The sequence below is a fragment of the Pinus tabuliformis genome, chromosome 3_2, assembly GCF_031772625.1.
Source record: "Pinus tabuliformis cultivar Carrire ecotype Pingquan chromosome 3_2, CPIR1, whole genome shotgun sequence".
Taxonomy (NCBI): Eukaryota; Viridiplantae; Streptophyta; class Pinopsida; order Pinales; family Pinaceae; genus Pinus; species Pinus tabuliformis.
In genome coordinates, this window is record NC_142302.1 from 889,947,829 (window position 1) to 889,966,264 (window position 18,436).

At 39.2% G+C, this 18,436-nt stretch overlaps 1 pseudogene; it reads right to left on the reverse strand.

The window, feature by feature from the left end:
• Positions 1-745: 745 nt before the first annotated feature.
• On the reverse strand, positions 746-1,765 carry LOC149183486 (short-chain type dehydrogenase/reductase pseudogene; annotated as a pseudogene).
• Positions 1,766-18,436: the final 16,671 nt, after the last annotated feature.

Sequence of the window (18,436 nt, forward strand, 5' to 3'; positions counted from 1 at the left end):
CGTGGAATTTTTTTCAGTGCTCTTCAGTGAGTCTCGGATGTTAGGAGAGATAGGTTTGATCCTCTTCGCTTGGGCATTCCATACATTGTATCTTTTATGTTTATGCATTGTACCTTTTATATTTATGCATTGTATTTTTTTATAGAGACCATTTGGTTCTCCCGCATTTTATGACATCATTATACTAAGAGCCCCTTTGACCTACTTTATAGTCATTAATTAGATATAAATATAATTATCTTATCTTATCTTTAAAATGAATCCAATTAATGATTTGAAACTTCAACTTGATGAACATTTTGGTAAATTAAATCCTAATAATAATTTAAAACTTCAACTCATAAATATTTTGGTAAAATTTCCCAAAAAAACCAAAATCTAACCACATAAATATTTTAATGAAAAGTTTTAAACAAATATTTAAATGAAAACATTTAGAAGATTTGTGAGCCCAGCTATGTGTGCCGAAATTAAGAATAAAGGGCATTTCCTTTCAAGAAAACCAATACTAAAGATTACTAGGGTTCAATCTAACCTTCACAACATTGAGGAAGGTGGATCATTGTTTATATTTGTTTTTAAGTTTTCAAGCATGACATAAGAAGTATTTTAGTAGTATGTATCGAAGTGGAGTAGAATAAGCTTGACATATGGTCATATGGTCATGACATATTGAGCATCTATACAACTTCTAAACACAAAGAAAAACACTAAATTTCTTGTAATGTGTAACGAAGTGGAGGAGTAGATTAAGTTTGACATATGGTCATGGACCTATTCAGGATCTATACAACTTCGCAACACAAAGAATTTACCATTAGGTGGCCTTTTACATGTACCCTTAGGGCTTTAAACAATTAACAGAACAAGCACATAGAAAAACAAAACAAAGCTGAGAAATTTCGTGTTTTAATAGCAAGAAAGGAAATGAAACTCAGGCCAGACCTCCATTAACGCGAAGGATTTGGCCATTGATGGACTCACTCTCAGGGCGAGCCAAGAAAGCAACCACGCGAGCAATGTCCTTGCAATCGCCCAGCCGTTCCAGAGGAGGGGCCATGGCAATGCGCTTAACGGACTCCTCATCCCTAACGGCGAAGAACATGTCGGTAGCAATAGGACCAGGGGCTACGCAGTTAGCCGTGACTCCCGTGCCCTCAAGCTCCCTCGCCAGGATCTGAGTCATGGTCTCCATTGCCGCTTTGCTCGCCGTGTAAGCCCCGAAGCCTGGCCTGGGCGTGGCCACCAGAGTGCCCGAGATGTTGATGATCCGCCCGCCGCCGTGAGGGAGAAGCCTCCTGGCGGCCCCTTTGCAGGTGAGAAAAGGGGCTCTGCAATTGGCGCTGAAAGTGGCATCCCACGCCTCCGGGCTGGTCTCCGCTATCGTTGCGCAGGTGGAGTCAATGATCCCTGCATTATTGACTACTATGTGAACTACTCCGAAAATTTCCTCCGCCTTGTCGAATAGCCGGGCCACATCCCCAGAGCTTGAAACATCGGCTCTCACGGCAATGGCCGCCATGTGACCACGGGATGAATTGATAGCAGAGGCTATCTGTTCTGCTTTGTCTGCGTTGTTCAGGTATTTGACCACAACATTGGCGCCGTCGGCAGCCAGGTGAAGGGCAATCTCGGCACCCAGGCCGCGAGAGGCGCCGGTCACGACCGCCACTCGACCCTCGAGTGGCTTCTTCTTCATCTCCACAGTAGTCCTCTCCCCTTCCCTCCGTCGTTGTCAACAACCTATTGGTAGCCTAAATAAATAGATTTTTGCTGAACTTCATTGAATTAAAAATATTGTGTATTCATGTCAATTTTTTTCTACCAATTTCAGTCTGCCAAGAGTGGAAAGGGAACATATCTCTTAATATTTTTGGAGTGAAAAGAGATATGAGGTCTCTAGAATGGATTATATTTCTATTATGCAATTTCAGTCTGCCAGAGTGGAAAGGGAACATATCTCTTAATATTTTTGGAGTGAAAAGAGATATGAGGTCTCTAGAATGGATTATATTTTTATTATGCAAATTTTTTTAGAGCAAGGTTAGAATTTGGATTCTTCTTTATCCCTCGAGCAATTTTTTTTTTTTTTTTGATGTTTTGGACTTTTATACTTCCCATCAAAAAAGGCGATGTTTAAAATATTTCTCTTCAAAAATGATGTTTTCATAGTAAATTAACTCTTCCCCAATAAAGTTTTGATTAAAAACTTACCTTTCAATAACACAATTATGTTAAAAAAATTCAAAAATATTTTTATAGTAAAAAAACTCTTCCCCAATAAAGTTTTGATTAAAAACTTACCTTTCAATAACACAATTATGTTAAAAAAAATCACATATTTATTATAAGGAAAAAAAAACAAAACGACCATAACACATGAATGACTTATCCCCAATTTTATTATTTCTTTATAATTGGGCTTATGGCATATGAATTTCCTAATGGGAGTTGAGATGCATTTGAGCGAATTCCAAAACAACATCATTCGTGAATTTGACCTAGATGAGATATTACAACTGGGAGTTGAGATGCATTTGAGCGAATTCCAAAACAACATCAAAAGATTCGTGAATTTGACCTAGATGAGATATTACAACTAGAGAAATCCTCCTACCATCTCAACAAAAAGAAAAGAGTAATACTACACATCTATGGACCTTCAATAATCAATGACATTTATTCTCTTGAAAATAGATTGAAATTTTATTTTGCTAGATTTGGTTAGTGAGGTGAACCCGTCCCTAGACCCCCTAAGACTTCTTAATTGAAGCCCTGACCATAATTTCCATGGGGGATTTATGTAATAGTCCTCATGAAAATTCCATGTAATAAAAGTTAATAAAGGCAAAAATAATAACCACGGTTGATGAGACACTTATTTCAAGTTGAATATTGGGAAAAACAACCTAGTGGGTGTTCATTTGGCTTATTATCACTAAGGAAATTGGCAATGGCAATGGTTAAGGCTTTGGAAAGGCAAAATGGAATTTTGGCACATTTATTTATAAAAATAATGGAAATTATGAGAAAATGGAGATGAAAGGTTACAAGTTGCATGTCAGGAGGAAAATGAAGTGAAATAATGGAAAATGAAGAAAATAAGGCCTAATTGACAAAAAGACTTTTGATGATCAGGTTGTAACCTTTTGTCAGTTCAGTTTTGGAACTCTCTCGTTATTCTCTCTCTCTCTCTCTCTCTCTCTCTCTCTCACTCACTCACACACACACTTAGACACTTAGAGTTTTTTTGAAGCACTTCGACATTGGATCAAGAAAGACAAAGAATACAAGAGGAAGGAAGAAGCAAGCAAGGAAGAGCAGTTATAGTAGGATTATTTGTAGGTGTCGATTTGCATGTGTTTTTTCCTTGCTAGATTTGGCATGCATGGTATTGCATGTGGTTCTTTGTTGTTGTGGCATGGGTTTTGCCAGGTGTGACAATGTTTTCAGCCTAGCCTTGTCATTTCCGGATAGTCATGGTGTGATGGGGTTCTCATGTTTTCGTTAAGCTGGATTGTCGGATGGATTCGAAGTTAAGTGAGGTTGATCTCCAAATGATATAACACATGGCCTAGTAACCCCTGAACTGGACTGTGGGTTACGATAAATATGAATTTTGTGTTGCCTCAGTGGGCGTAGGAATCCTTGTCGGTGAATTGTGGGATATACGGTAAATCCTAGAGATGGTTGCCCTTTATTAGGCCTGGCAATCCTTACCGTGAATGGCGGGATATACAGTAAAACCTAGAGGGTGGTGTCTCGGTTTAGGGCCTAGTGATCCCTAAATCGGATTGTGGATTGCGGTAAAGCCTAAGAGACTAAGAAACAGGAAAATTCCTCATGGTGTAGGTGGAGAAATCTGATGGCATCCACGCTTTTTTAGCCTAGTGATCTGGTGGAGATCATGGTAAAAACATTTATTACATGTTTATTTTGTTGGTCTAGTGATCCAGGATCGATTACGATAAATCCTGGATTTTTTTGATGTGGGTGAGGTGGTGTAGCCTCAGGATGCCCTGGTTGGTTCTTTTGGTTTGAGTCCCACATTCATTCTTGGAAAATGGCACGGGGGTGAACGGTTGAAGAGGGAATTGGCTCAACAATCTATGGTCCGGTGGAATGTGGTAGTCCCATCCCGGGTTGGATTTTGCATTCATTAATAAGAGGTTCTCTCCTTGATATCTTATGTATAAATGTATTGGTTTATATGTGGATTCTATGGTTGATGTATCCTTGATATTTTTGTTGTTATTATGTTGGTTATAAGCATGTATTATTACAGTGATGATGTATGGCTCTCCTCATGTTTTTATTTGTAAATGAATGAACAATGTATCTATGACCTAATATATGATAATGCAGCTCTCAGTATCCATTGTGATTTCTGTTCTAGTTTAGTTCTGGCTCTCATTTCGATCTCGTTCCCAGCCTGGTTTTGGTTTTCTTTGGTGTATTATATATGTCCGTTCATTGGTTTCTTTCCTCTTTTCTTGTTCCTTTTTAGATATAAGGGAACAATGTTTCTTAGCGATTCTCAGATAAGTCTGAGACCCCTATGTTTAGATCTGTTGTTTACACCTGTAGATTACATATTTGTGATATGTTTGACGAAATATCTATCATGGTTAATAAGGTTCCAGTCAAGCCCTTGTTTAAGTAATTGAATTTGTATCATCATTCCCTTCTTATCTTTCTGTTCTGAAGGTGTCATTTAGTTTTGGGCAGTGACATGGGCTCTGGGCCTGAAAAAGTGGCTCAAATCCCGAGGACGTTGGCACAGCACTAAGCAGAAAATTCCCTGGACACTAGCATACCATGTTGTGGGAGCGTCCAAAGCCTTCTAGATGAATGCATGCCCATATCATGGGAGCGTCCGGGGGTTAATTGGTCTAATAACTCAATGGGGCCCAGGGACTAGTTACCTGAGAGGTTAGGATGGTTCTTGGGAGTCTTGTTGTTGATGTGGAAGGTATGTATGGTGTGTTTCCATCGATTCCAATTCCTTAAGGTTATCTAGGAGGTTGAATCTCATCATAGTAGCCTCTCGTCACATGTTTACCCTGGTTGGTCAGTGACTTGAGTAGATGTGGGAGGAGGGAATTATAATTTACCCACAAGATAACCTAACTAGGTGCAGTGCCTATCACAAATAGTGACATATTCACTAACATAAATTTCAATATAATTTTACCAAATAGAAGGTTATTATCTTGTGGAATACCTTCGAGCCAAACTTCCAATAAACCTTCGGTGCTTCTATAGTTGTTATTGTTAAGAACAACAATAAATAAACCTTTTATAAAGAAATTGAGTGGAAGGGAAACCAAATACTTCTTTCTAATCTTATGATGTTGATCAACCCAAGGTCATCAACCGAACAATAGTTATAAAATATATCAAGATGAGAAAACACTAACTACATTACTATGAATCTGGATTAATTGAGAAAAATCATTTTAAAAAATTAAAAAATTCTAATTTATAAAATTATAACAAATATTTAACTATTAAAATAAGTTCATTTAATAGTTTGTTTAAGCCTAGAAAAAAAGGACATCTTAATTGAAATAGAGATTAATAATGTGATTTAATATATTCAATTAAAATATACTCTACATACTCTACATAATAAGTTAATAATGAGGCTCCTTTGAATCCAAACGAAACTAAACGAAGAAACAAAGGTTCATAAAGGGCCTCCTTTTTGTAGACTTCAATTTCGGTATCCTCATTTCGGTATCCTCTATGGGAGATAATTTTCAAGATCCATTTATCAAAAACCCAATCACTCCTTAGAGATGTCGTGGATGGTCTTAAATTTACAGCATAAGGCATAGTGACCGTTTATGCTCGATTTCTAAGACCAGATTTGTGAAGTGAGAAATTGTTTCCATCACATTTATCTATTTCCCATTATAAGTTTGTACGAAAAAGTTAGTAACTTGCAATAAACTTATATGGGTTCTCATAAGATCAATCTATCACTAGTTTTCGAAGCTCTAATTGTAAGTGAATAATGTTCTAATCGTGTGTTGGTCAAAGTAGCATAATGGAGATAAATTCATATATTACTATAAGATGCAGGGACCAATATTTCTTAGCTTTCAGTTGGGATCATGGTGAAATGGGTGTCATAATTATTGAAAAAAGTGCCTAGAGAAAAGCACCTTTTACGTGTCATAACCCTTCAAACATATTATAAAGCTTCTATTTGTACAAAATTGCATATTAGTAGGATTTTATTGAATAGGGCTAGATTGAAGCGCATCCCATTTCTGAGATAAGGGGATAGGGAGCACTCAAAACAAATAGATATTAAAGTGCCAATAACATATGGACACCTTTTTTGAATGACAGTTCCAACTTTGGGAGTCAAATTGTTAGGGGAGACCGAAATTTTGATATATAATGCAATGGGAAAGCTGCTAGCAATACCTAGTCATATATTGATAAAAGTGCCTCGGATACTCAAGAACGCAAGTTTGAATCCTGCTTGTCTCAGTCAATTCATTTCCCCAATCTAACAATGTAATTCATTTTGATAAGGCTCTCGGGTCAAAATCGACATTCATAGTTTGGACAAACCATTATTTCCAGTGTGATTAGTTATGTTCTACTCCGAACAAATAACTCATAAGATGTCATTCATACTAAGGACAGTCATTCAGAAATTGGCTTGGGGCGGGGAACTAATGGAGAAAGAAAGATCATATGTGTTTGTCATTTAACAAATAAAGATTGTTGAAGAACCAACTTAAAAGGATGGGGAAATATGTTAAACCCAAACCAAGAGGTGAAAAATGGAAAAGAGTTGTATCAACACCAAGTTTTAATGACACATTCTTGAGGTTCTTTGGATTTTCTCTTCTAGAGGAGACAACAAACTAGTATAATGACAAGAACACATCATCTGTATGCATAACAATGTAGTTAAATTACTTGTAATCACTGCGTTGATAGTGAAAACCATAAGAACCTCTCCCCATGTTAGGGGATAACATACACCTGGAGTCTCATTGATATACATTAATGAAATTCTAACAAGCAATTGTTACTATAAAATGGAGAAAAAAAACTACCTCTTTCTCTAGCTGCAACATCCTCCATCCGAGTTGGATGTAGTTTCTCAACCCCAATTACCTTCGGCACGAATAAGATGAAGAATAAGAATGTAGTCATCCATAGATATATAGTTCCGAAAGAACTAAGAGGCGTTGTAGCTAGCAGTAGCGTTACCCCCGGCAACCCCTTCTGATTTGAAGATTCCATCGAAATAAGCAAGCACTCCACGGTTTTGTTTTTGTTTCAAACAATTTGTCCGCGTGGATGCAATTTGAACTCCTCGACGAGGTTGTCGTCGAATTGAATTGAATTCATATTGGTGGATGTCATTAATTACATTAGATAGTTGGAGCATGTGAAAGTCAAAATGATGGATTGCGCAGCGTGTCCAAGCTAGAGGCTCGGAGCCTGACTTTGTGTGGGAGTGGGAATAACTACCAAAAAATCTCAGTGAATCAATGGTTGTGAATGATGGTATTAAGGACGTTCTTGGGAAAAAATGAACCGTCAAAAAAACGTTTTGTAATGTTCAATAAACATCACAACAAACATTCAGGTAAAAATTTTAAACATATTTAACATGTAAAATGGCCTATGACGGGCATTTTGCCCGTGAAACTCCAACCTTGTTTTGGAGTGAAAAGAGATTTGTTCCCTCTCGTTGATAGAGATCATTATTAGGTGTCTGATGTTTTGGGTGAACACTTCACCCATCTTTGGAAACAGAAAATTCAAACTAATTTTGTGAAAAATGCTAGACCAAGAATAATAATTGTCATGTAAATATTTTTTAAATTCAATTTTTTTATATGGCAATTTTGTTTTTATTAATAAAATTGCGAACATTTTTTCAGATAAAAGAAAATCATAATACACCTATCACATTAAAATAACATATAAATAGTAATTGTATATTATATCCATTTTACCATCTAAATTAAAATAATGATTATTTAACCTATTTATATTTAATAAATAAGCACACTAAAATTTAATAATTACACTATAACAAGATTCTTAACAATAAATATTCACCCTCATTTTACCATGGATATTATAAACTTATACATAGGCTTTCTTACAATACAATGGGCTAATACCATGGGTTATCAATACTACATACTAAAAAACCATAGCTCATTTCAAAATATTTTATTTTAATTTAATTTAATAACATTTTTAATTAAAACCTAAAACTTACATTAAAGATACAATATAATGAGATTGTTAACCATGGATATCCACCTCCATTTTACCTTGGATATTATTAATTTGTAAATAGGCTTTGTTACAATACCATGGACCAATATCATGGATTTTTTATAGGAAAAAACCGTTGGATTTCTGTTAGAGAAATATAAGATCTAGTTCATTGTTTAGAAATGTCATCTAGAAATTTCCATCTTGTGTGAAAAAATATACCCAAGAGTATCAAACAAGAACAACTTGTATAACAGCGAAAACCATTAAATAAAAACATCATCTACTAAAGTGGCCAAAGTTCAGTATATAGGTTAGTGCTCTACCAAGAACAAAAAACATTCTCCAAAATATTTGATATCAAAAAAAATTATGACAAGCCTGTCATTTAAGGTAATATTAGTGTGCCCACCTCCTTGATGGCGCCCTCCACAATTAATCTGAAATTCATAAAACCAAAGGTACCCCGAAGGCCTTCCTTCAACATTGCATCTGCTTCCTTGTTTGCCTCCCTGTAAATGTGAGAAATTGATCTAATATTGATGTTTGCCATAAGGAGCCTGATCCGCTCAATCCATCCAAAAAGGGAGGGAGGGTCAAATTCAGTAAGACCCTAGATGCCCAGAATGACAGATCTAGAGTCCCCAAATACATGAAAATTATCAATCTGCCTCTCCTTCACAAACCATAGTAAGCCCCACAAAGCCAATATCTCTGCCCTGTTGTTGGTACCAGTTCCTCCATTCCAGAATATCTCATACTGAGAGCCCTCATTTAGTCTCAGGATCACACCACACCCGCATATGCCTAGTTGAGTCACCCCATCGAAAAATCCTGCAAGTAAAAGGATCTCATGGGGATTCTTATGATGTGGAGTTTCTTTGACCTTATCATGATCCTTGGAATAGGAGGACATCCAGCTAAGAATCCTCTGACATATCATACTTTTATTGATCGGCCTGCCCTCAAATATGTGCTTGTTTCGTGCATTCCATATTTCCCAAATAATGTATAATGGTATCTCCTTGTAGTTCCCACATCCAGCAGACCACTGATCAATACAATTCTCCATACCGTGCGACCTTCTGTCAGGGATCATTAGAATGAGAGAAATGTGCTCCCAGATCTGTCGAGTAATGGGGCATAGAAAGAAAATGTGCAACCCAGATTCTGAGCTTTCTCTGCACAAAGTGCACATTCCCGGACCCATATGCCCCCTCTTTTGTAGGTTGTCCCACGTCAAGGCTTTGTTCCTCCATACCAACCACGCAAATAAGATGATTTTGAGTGGGATTCGCCACTTCCAAATTTTATAAAACCAAGTTGTGTTATGAAGATCCAGTGCTTGTCTTATATAGAATTGGTATGCATCTGCCACAACGATCAAATGGTTAAGTAGCCTACCTCCCCATATGCAGCGGTCACCATTGTCCCGATGACACAGGCCATCCAATCGAAGTTTTCTAATATACTCCTGTCATTCCTCCACACCTTGTCTAGTCAAACCAATGTCCTTTGCCGAACACCAGATAAGGCAGCCTGCCAGCCATTGTTTGATGGCCTGATATAGGAAGAAATAACCTTTGGATTGTACAGACTCTAAAGTATGAAGACTCAGAAAATTCTCCTCGACAACTCTAGATATATTGTCTGTACCAATTAGAATCTTGTGGTTGCTCCCAAACTCCCATGTCATCCACAGGTGCCACCAAGGAAGGATTTTGATAAAACTCCTCCAAATTAGTGACCCCTGAGTCCTAGGGGATGTCATATTTCTAAATAGAAGTTCAGTGTCATGGTCCCTTAGATATTTGTCATGAATAATGTCCTGCCATACCCCCCTTCCCTTCAGTACCCTCTAGAAAGATTTAGTTAACAATGCAATACCAAATATCCTCTGATCCAGTAAACCCCACCCTTTGAATTCCTTAGGGAAGGTCAATCCACCCCACTTGCATAAATGATATTTAGTGACAGTACTTGTGTCGCTCCAAAGAAATTGGGAGATGATAGTGTTTATCTTTGCGAGAATGCCCGAAGGAATCCAGTATAGGTGAGCCCAATAAACAGATAGTTGTTGAAGAACTGCTTATATGAGCATGTATCTACCTCCCAAAGTGAGCCATCTGTGTGTCCAGTTGTTAAGCCTCTTCTTGTATCTGTCAACCATCCATTGCCAATCACAGTTTTTATAATTATTGGGCTTAAGTCTAAAACCCAAGTAGTTGATGTCAGACTCCAGGGGTGCAGTCTGAACGCCAAAAATGCCTGCAATGAATTCTATGTCCACCCTATCACCAGAAGAGTAATAAAGGATAGATTTTCTACCATTAGCAAGTAACCCAGAGGTCGCTCCATATCTGAGAAACATGTAGTGTAAATAGGACCATTGTGCTCTAGAAATGACACCAAAAGTTAGGATATCATCAACAACAAAAAAGGTGTGTGATGTTAACTTCCCTGGATATAGCCAAACCCTGAAATAGACTGTGAGCCCTCGCACCACCGATGTGCAGGCTCAAACCATCCATTACTAGAATAAATAGTAGAGGGGAGAGGGAGCACCCCTGTCGGAGACCTCTACTAGCACAGAAAAAAAGAGTGGGATAACCATTAATAATAACTGCATAACAGACAAAAGTAATGTGGGCCATAATCCACCCAACGTTGTGAGACAAAAGTCCAATCTTGTGCAGAATAAGACACATATAGGACCAATCCACACAGTGGTAGGCCTTATGGAGATCGATCTTCATAATCACGACCTTCTTTTTATGAGTATGGATAGTATGGATGCATTCTTTACTAGTTGTTGTAGCATCATGTGTGAGGCGATTCAGAAGAAAACCATAATGTTACCTTGAAATGTACATTGATAAACCCCTTTTGATATCAATTTGTAAAGAATGTTGCAAAGTGAAATCAATCTGAAGTCCCCGAAATTCCTCGGAGTCGAGTTCTTAGGGATGAGACCCAAGAAAGTAGAGTTAATATTTCTTGTGACGTATCCTCGGGTCTGAGATTCTTTGACCACCCCCAGGAGACTCTATCACATCAAATCAAAAAAATGTATGAAAAGATCCATAGTCCAACCCTTTGGACTCGGGCATTTGTCCCTCGCAAAAGATTTAAGGACCAGTAGAATTTCTGCCAACTCAACCAAGCGATAGAGGGAATGTTTTATCGAACATTTGTGGGTAATGTTCTAATGCCCAGATTTGATCCATATATCAACAACTTCTCTGGCTCTGTAGAATGACTCAAAATGATTGAGATCCTCTCTTTGAATTTCAGAAGTAGAATGCTTAATCTATCCGTCCTCAGCTTCTGTGTGCCAAATAACATTAGATTGTCTTCTAAGATTAGCGTATTTATGGAAAAACTTAGTGTTTCCATCCCCCTCCCAAAGAAAAATCACTTTGCTTTTGAGCCTCTAAGTGATCTCCTGTATCTTCAAAATTTCCTTCTTCCTGGCTTCCAGAGTCATCAAATGTTCCAAATCCTGACTAGTAGGCAGCCTGTGTTCCAACTCGACCCCAAATTGAGAGATCTCACTCGCGATTTCTTTCAATACAACAATCATCTTCTTTTTATTTTCCCTTTCCCACTTCCTAGTCTTTCTCTTAATGATAACAAGTTTATGGGACATTCCCTGTATCTCCGAATCACCGGTAGTCAGGGAAGATTTTAGGGGCTAATATTCGTAGGTGGGCTAATGATCTGGATTTAAACAAGAACGCAACAAATTACAGATATAACCATAAATACATAGATGTAGCAGAAATAATACTTCATTTCATTAATGTAAAACACTGAAATATGCTTACAAACAGAAATGAAAATAAACCAGCTAGGGCGATGGTAGCTTATTTCTAAGAAGAGATGTGGTGGCTACATGCCTCTGAACTCTATTACAATGAGGCTCGAAGGCCTATTTATTGTTGAGAAACAATGGAAAACCCTAAACATCCAAAAACCTAACCCTAGGAGATGAAGCGCGAAACTATGGGCCTCGTTTGGGTAAATTGGTACATCAACTTCCCGAGGTCGTAACATTGGCATACGATCTTCATTTCACGTGAACAATACCTTGTTAGAAAGATCTATCCGAGGACTACAACTTTTGAGTGAGAAACATTGGTCTATTACCCATGTTTCTCCTAGTTTTCCCAAAAAAAACATTGTTTAGGGCCTCAAAACAACTCCGGAAGTTTAGGACCTAAAAAAACTGCTAAAAATAGTAAAATATGCTACAATTAAGGAAACTGAAAAACTGAAAGAGACAGTTGTGGGGGTCCAAGTGGGATAGGCGGGTGGCCACCAACATCCACTTGGATCATTCCTCCCCCCTTAGGAAGCAATGGTCCCCATTGCGTTGAGTTCCTCCATGAGATGAGGAAACTTCTACTAAACTTGGTCCCTGGTGAGTTGTTCTGCAACCTCTGATGTGTCCAGTAATGGTGGGAAGCATGGTCAAGGGTGGTCCACATTGAACACTTGGTGCAAGCGAAGGAATGGGGGAATGTTGTGCTCCAAAGAATTGTTTCCCACAGCCTTGGTAATGGTGTAAGGACCATATCGGAGTGGTCTGAGCTTCTGATGGGCTCTTGTAAGACGTTCTTTCTGCAGATGCAACCAGACTTTGTCGCCCACCAAAAGCTTGTGTGACATTTTATGTTGATCATGTCGCTGCTTGTACTTGGAATTTTCCACAATGGAGTGGCGATAGATCAGCCCGTTGGGTAGAGGTGCTCCGGAAGTCAGATCGGACGAATGCTTGACCTAACAGTGCAATGGTACCCATGTGGGTGAGGAGAAGATGTCCATGTCTTCTTTCATGACCGTATCCACCTACTTCTGCTGCATGGAGGAACCCTTCCTGGGGGCCATGGATGTGGCTACGATCTTCCCCTTACTTTGAGGGCGAACCAGACAGAAAATAAATTTCCTAGTCTGGGAGATGATCTTACTGCCTTTCTTAGCAGAGATCAAAGAAGTGGCGGTAGGTGGGGCTACCTCCAGTATCCTGTATAATGTATTACACAAAGAAATAATAACAACACGAGGCCTTGACTCATACACAACATGTCGCTTCCACAATTATGGTTGACCTAATAATACATCACAAACATCAAGTGGTGCAACCTCACACAATACCTCATCTGTGAAGGGCTTGATGTTGTAGGGAAGGCGGCACTATTGGCGAACTCGGAGATCTCGTCCTTGGTGAAGCCACCCGATGCTATATGATTGCAGGTGTGGTATGGTTGGTAGTCCCAGCTGCTTCACGACCTCTGTTGAAATGAGGTTCTTTTGGCTGCCATTGTTAACAATGAATTGCAACGGTGAACCCTTCACCCACATTTGTGAGTGGAAAAGATACTCCCCCTCCTCTGGATCTTCGGGCTCATTCTTCTGGAACTTGGCGATGGCAATAGTGGTGTTGGGCTCTGCATCAATGATTTGCTTCCCTTTGTCATTCCCCTTGTCAGGTTCTGACTCAGGGTCGAAACATGCATCTGATTATGAAGCCTTCAACTTGGCCACCAACCACTACTTGGTTCGACACTCACTTGTGTTATGAGTGGGGCTCTTATGGAACTCACACCACTTTCCTGTTTCCTTCTTTGACTTCAAGGTGTTGTTCTTTTCTTGTGGGTTCGACAGGTTGTCTTTGGTCACCTCGCCTTGGCTTTGTCCTTTGTTCTTCGGATTTGTAGATCCAAAGTCTCGCTTCTTTTGTTTAAACTTCTGCTCGATCTTGAAAATGTATCGGTACGTCGTGCCAAGCGAGGAGATGTCCAGGAACTCCATCTCGTCCTTGATGTACCTGTGTAGGCAGCCGCGATATTTCAGTACCAAATGCAACTCAGAATCCTTGATACCCAACTTTGTGCGAAGAGTATGAAAAATATTTGTGAACTCTGGCACATCTTGGTCCCTTCCCTGCCGCAGCGTGGTCCACTTTATGTATTTATCCTCATAGATTTTGATAGGGTAGTATTTCTCCTTAATTGCATCCTGGAACAAATTCCAAGTGGGTGTGGCTGAAAACAGTGAGTTCGTACTTTCATCCTTCTACTCACTGTAGGTTTCCCACCAATCCTTGATGTGGGGGGCTACTTTTAGAAGAGCGAAAGTAATCTTTTCTTGACTGAAAAAATCATGAACAGAAAAATACCCTTCTAGAAGATTTAACCATTTATCTACGGCATCTGCATCTATCTGGCCCTCGAATATGGGGATTTCAAAGTTCACTTGTACCTTAAAGGGTGTGGCGCTTCCAGAGTAGCTGTCGGAAGTAGATGCATTGCCCATGGGTAGTCGTTGAAGGATCTGGGCAAAGTTTTCCATCATCGCGTTCCTCTGTCACTCGAGGGCTTCTTTAAGAAAGATTTTGATAGGATCTCCTGCCCCCTTGCCTTTCTTTTCATCTGCCATGGGAGGTCGTCGGGATTTGCTAGACTGGTCTTGCAAAGGTTCGACTAGTTCAAGCCCTAGCTCCTTATATCCTGACCTCGTTGGGGACATGCAAAGAAAAACATAGAAAGAGCAGACCGCTTTGATACCACTGATCCCGATTTAAACAGGAACGCAACAAATTACATATATAACCATAAATACAATGATGCAGCAGAAATAATACTTCATTTCATTAATGTAAAATACTAAAATATGTTTACAAACAGAAATGGAAATAAACCAGCTAGGGCGATGGTAGTTTATCTCTACGAAGAGATGTGGTAGCTACATGCCTCTGAACTCTGTTACAATGAGGCTCGAAGGCCTATTTATTGTTGAGAAATAATGAAAAACCCTAAACATCCAAAAACCTAACCCTAGGAGATGAAGTGTCAAACTATGGGCCTCGTTTGGGTAAATTGGTACATCAACTTCCCGGGGTTGTAACTTTGGCATACGATCTCTGTTTGACGTGCACAATACCTCGTTAGAAATATCTATCCGAGAACTACACATTTTTCGACGACTGATCTTGCTCCCGGTTTTCCCAAAAAAACGTTGTTTAGGGCCTCAAAACAGCTCTGGAAGTTTAGGACCCGAAAAAACTACTAAAAATAGTAAATTATGCTACAATTAGGAAACTGAAAAACTAAAAGAGACAGTTGTGGGGGTCCAAGTGGGATAGGCGGGTGGCCACCAACATCCACCTAGATCAGCTAATTTTCCATGCTTTTTTCCAAAAAAAAAAGATTCGCCAATTTTAGTTTTTTCTAAAAATTATTCGCCCACATTTTATAGCATAAAATTATTTACCGTAAAAATCTTCAAAATTTTATATAGACTAATATAAAATCATTAGAAACATAAATATCTTTACAAAATTATTGCTAGACATTTTACAATTTGCATATTAGGGACTAGTAAGTGTTGAGAATAACAACAAGAAATGCTAAAAATAGCATTCAGAATATTCCAATTTTAATTTGTCCTTGAATTAAAATTGAGAATTAAAATTCGAATTTAGTCTCACCAGCTGCTTGAAAAATAATTAATTAATTCATCTTAAGTTAATTAGTTGGAGAAATTCAAGCTAGAAGTCTTTGTGAAGTCATGCAACAGTTATCCCTTAAACTAAGGAGATAAGGATGAGTTGTATTTTAGTTGTAATTAGTTAGCTCAGTTAACTGAGTTATGTCCAGTTAAATTAGTTCCAAACAGTTTTAGGAACTAATTGTGAGTTCAGTCAGTTAATGCAAGCATGCATCCAACTAGTGTACTCTAGATAACTTAAAATTCTCTCATAAATAACTCATGCATGTCTATTCAGAGAAAGGCCCAGTTGAGATTAAAGACAGGGACATTGTACTATCAGTTGCATGAGTTTTCCTATAAAGGAAACTCATCCATGCAGAAGGAACAAGGTTCCTTGAGGATTGTGCAGTTCTGAAAGTGTGGTAGAGCAGTGTGAGAGCAGTGTTCCATTGGGTGAAGGAGATCATCCCAGAGGAACTACACAAGGAAATAGGAGGCTTGGAGGGCAGAGGAGAAGGTTTGCGAGAAGCCTTGTTTGCCTGTGAGCATCCAGGAGGATTGTACTGAGAGCTGGTTAGCTGTGGGAGCTAATGCTTTGTGTAATCTTGATGTATTTCCACCTTATATGATAATACAGATAGCAGGGTTTTTAGTTGAGGCTTTCCCTAGAGTATTCTTCTATGTTTCATGTATATTGATTCTTCTTCTCTGTTATATGTGTTTTGTTTGATCTTGCTCAAATCGATTAAGCTTCCGCAAGTTTTATAGTAGAAGTCGATTATAGTATTTTGCTTTAGTATATTGCATTATCGAGTTAATCTACAAGCAGATTTTCTACATAGATCTCAGAGGTAGATTTGTAGAGAATTTGAAGGAAATTTCTACATGGTATCGGAGAAAAGGTGATCAAAGCGGAGGACAGTATACAGAGAAAGGAAATTCGAAGTTTTGAAGTTCTTGATTGCAGGTACAAAATCGAATTCTTATCACACCTCAAAGTTCACCAATGGCGTTCAATGGCTTGAGACTCAAGTATGCACTGGATGGCAGCTTGAATTACATAGCATGGAAGGATCGCATGGAAGCGATATTAGAAGACAATGGTTTGAAGGATTTCATTGATCAACAAATCCCCAAGCTAGCAGCAGCTAATGCCCAAGAATTGGCTGAATGGAAGAAGTGTGTGGCGAAGGCGAGAAGGATTCTTCTGGAGGGAGTTTGAGACCATATTGTCTCGAGTCTCCATGGGAAGGAGACTCCGTTTTCAATGTGGAAGACATTGAAGGACCTATATCAGAACAGTAGCGACCAGAGGAAACTAGTGCTCAAGGATAAGCTTCGGAGAGTCAAGATGGAGAATGGTGATACTATTTCCACATATCTAAACAAGCTCACCCCTTGTAGAGATGAGCTTGGAAGTGTGGGAATAACTACTGCCGATGATGATATGGTGAACCTTGCTCTCCTCAGTCTTCCAAGGAGCTGGAATAGTTACCAGGACTCTGTGAATGGAAGGGAGAAACTTCTTGATTGGGAATGACTATGGTCAAACCTCATGCAGGAGGAGATCAGGAGGAGCACACGAGATGGTTCTTCATCCAAGGAGGATGAAGAAAATCTGGCCTTAGCGAGTAAGGCAAGGAAAGGGAAGGAGAAGGATTCTCATCCCAAATCGAATTCTTCTCATAGAGGGAATAAGGGTGACAAATCTAAAGTGATATGCTTTAATTTTCACGAGATGAGTCATTATGCGACTAATTGCCCATCGAAGAAGTCCAAGAATCCTTGGATGAAGAAAATCTAGCCTTAGCAAGTAAGGCAAGGAAAGGGAAGGAGAAGGATTCTCATCCCAAATCGAATTCTTCTCATGGAGGGAAGAAGGGTGACAAATCTAAAGTGATATGATTTAATTGTCACGAGATGGGTCATTATGCGACTAATTGCCCATCGAAGAAGTCCAAGAAGGGATCCTCGGAAGGATCTGAAGGTAAGGCACTGGCCTTTGAGTTCAAAATGGACTTCACCCTCATCGCATGCATGGTGTCTTCGATGATGGGTTGTGGTTGGTTTTTTGACAATGGAGCCTCATTCCACATGACCGGCGATAAAATTTTATTCAGTACCTTGGAGGAGAAAGACCTCAAGATACTGATGGAGATGGGTGACGATGAAAGGTATAGTGTTTCAAGAGTGGGCACGGTTGCTTTTCAGAGGGAGCATGGAGCTTCTATCACCTTGACAGATGTGAAGTATGTGTTTGGACTAAAGAAGAATTTGGTATCAATCGCGATGTTGGAGGACAAAGGCTATGATGTTGTCTTCAGTAAGGGAAAGGTTTTCCTTAGACACAACACCATGGGACAGGTGAAACAGATCGGTTCATGGGTACAGAACCTGTATGCTCTTGAGGTTCAAGAAGCATGCAAAGCCTTGAGGAGCAAGGCCAATGTTAGAGACTTGGTGGTTGAGAGGGAGAGTAAATTACCTCTCAACATGCATCGCCAGAAGAAGTCTCAGACAATTGTGGAGGAGCCACAATTGGAGAAGTCAGCAAAGGGATCACATGCAGCCATACCCCCAGGTGTGAGGTGGGGCGATGTGAATTGATAGTCCCAAGAAGGCTGAAATTGGGCAGGGTCCATTGAAAGGTTTTATCTCATGGATCGTACCTTGCTAC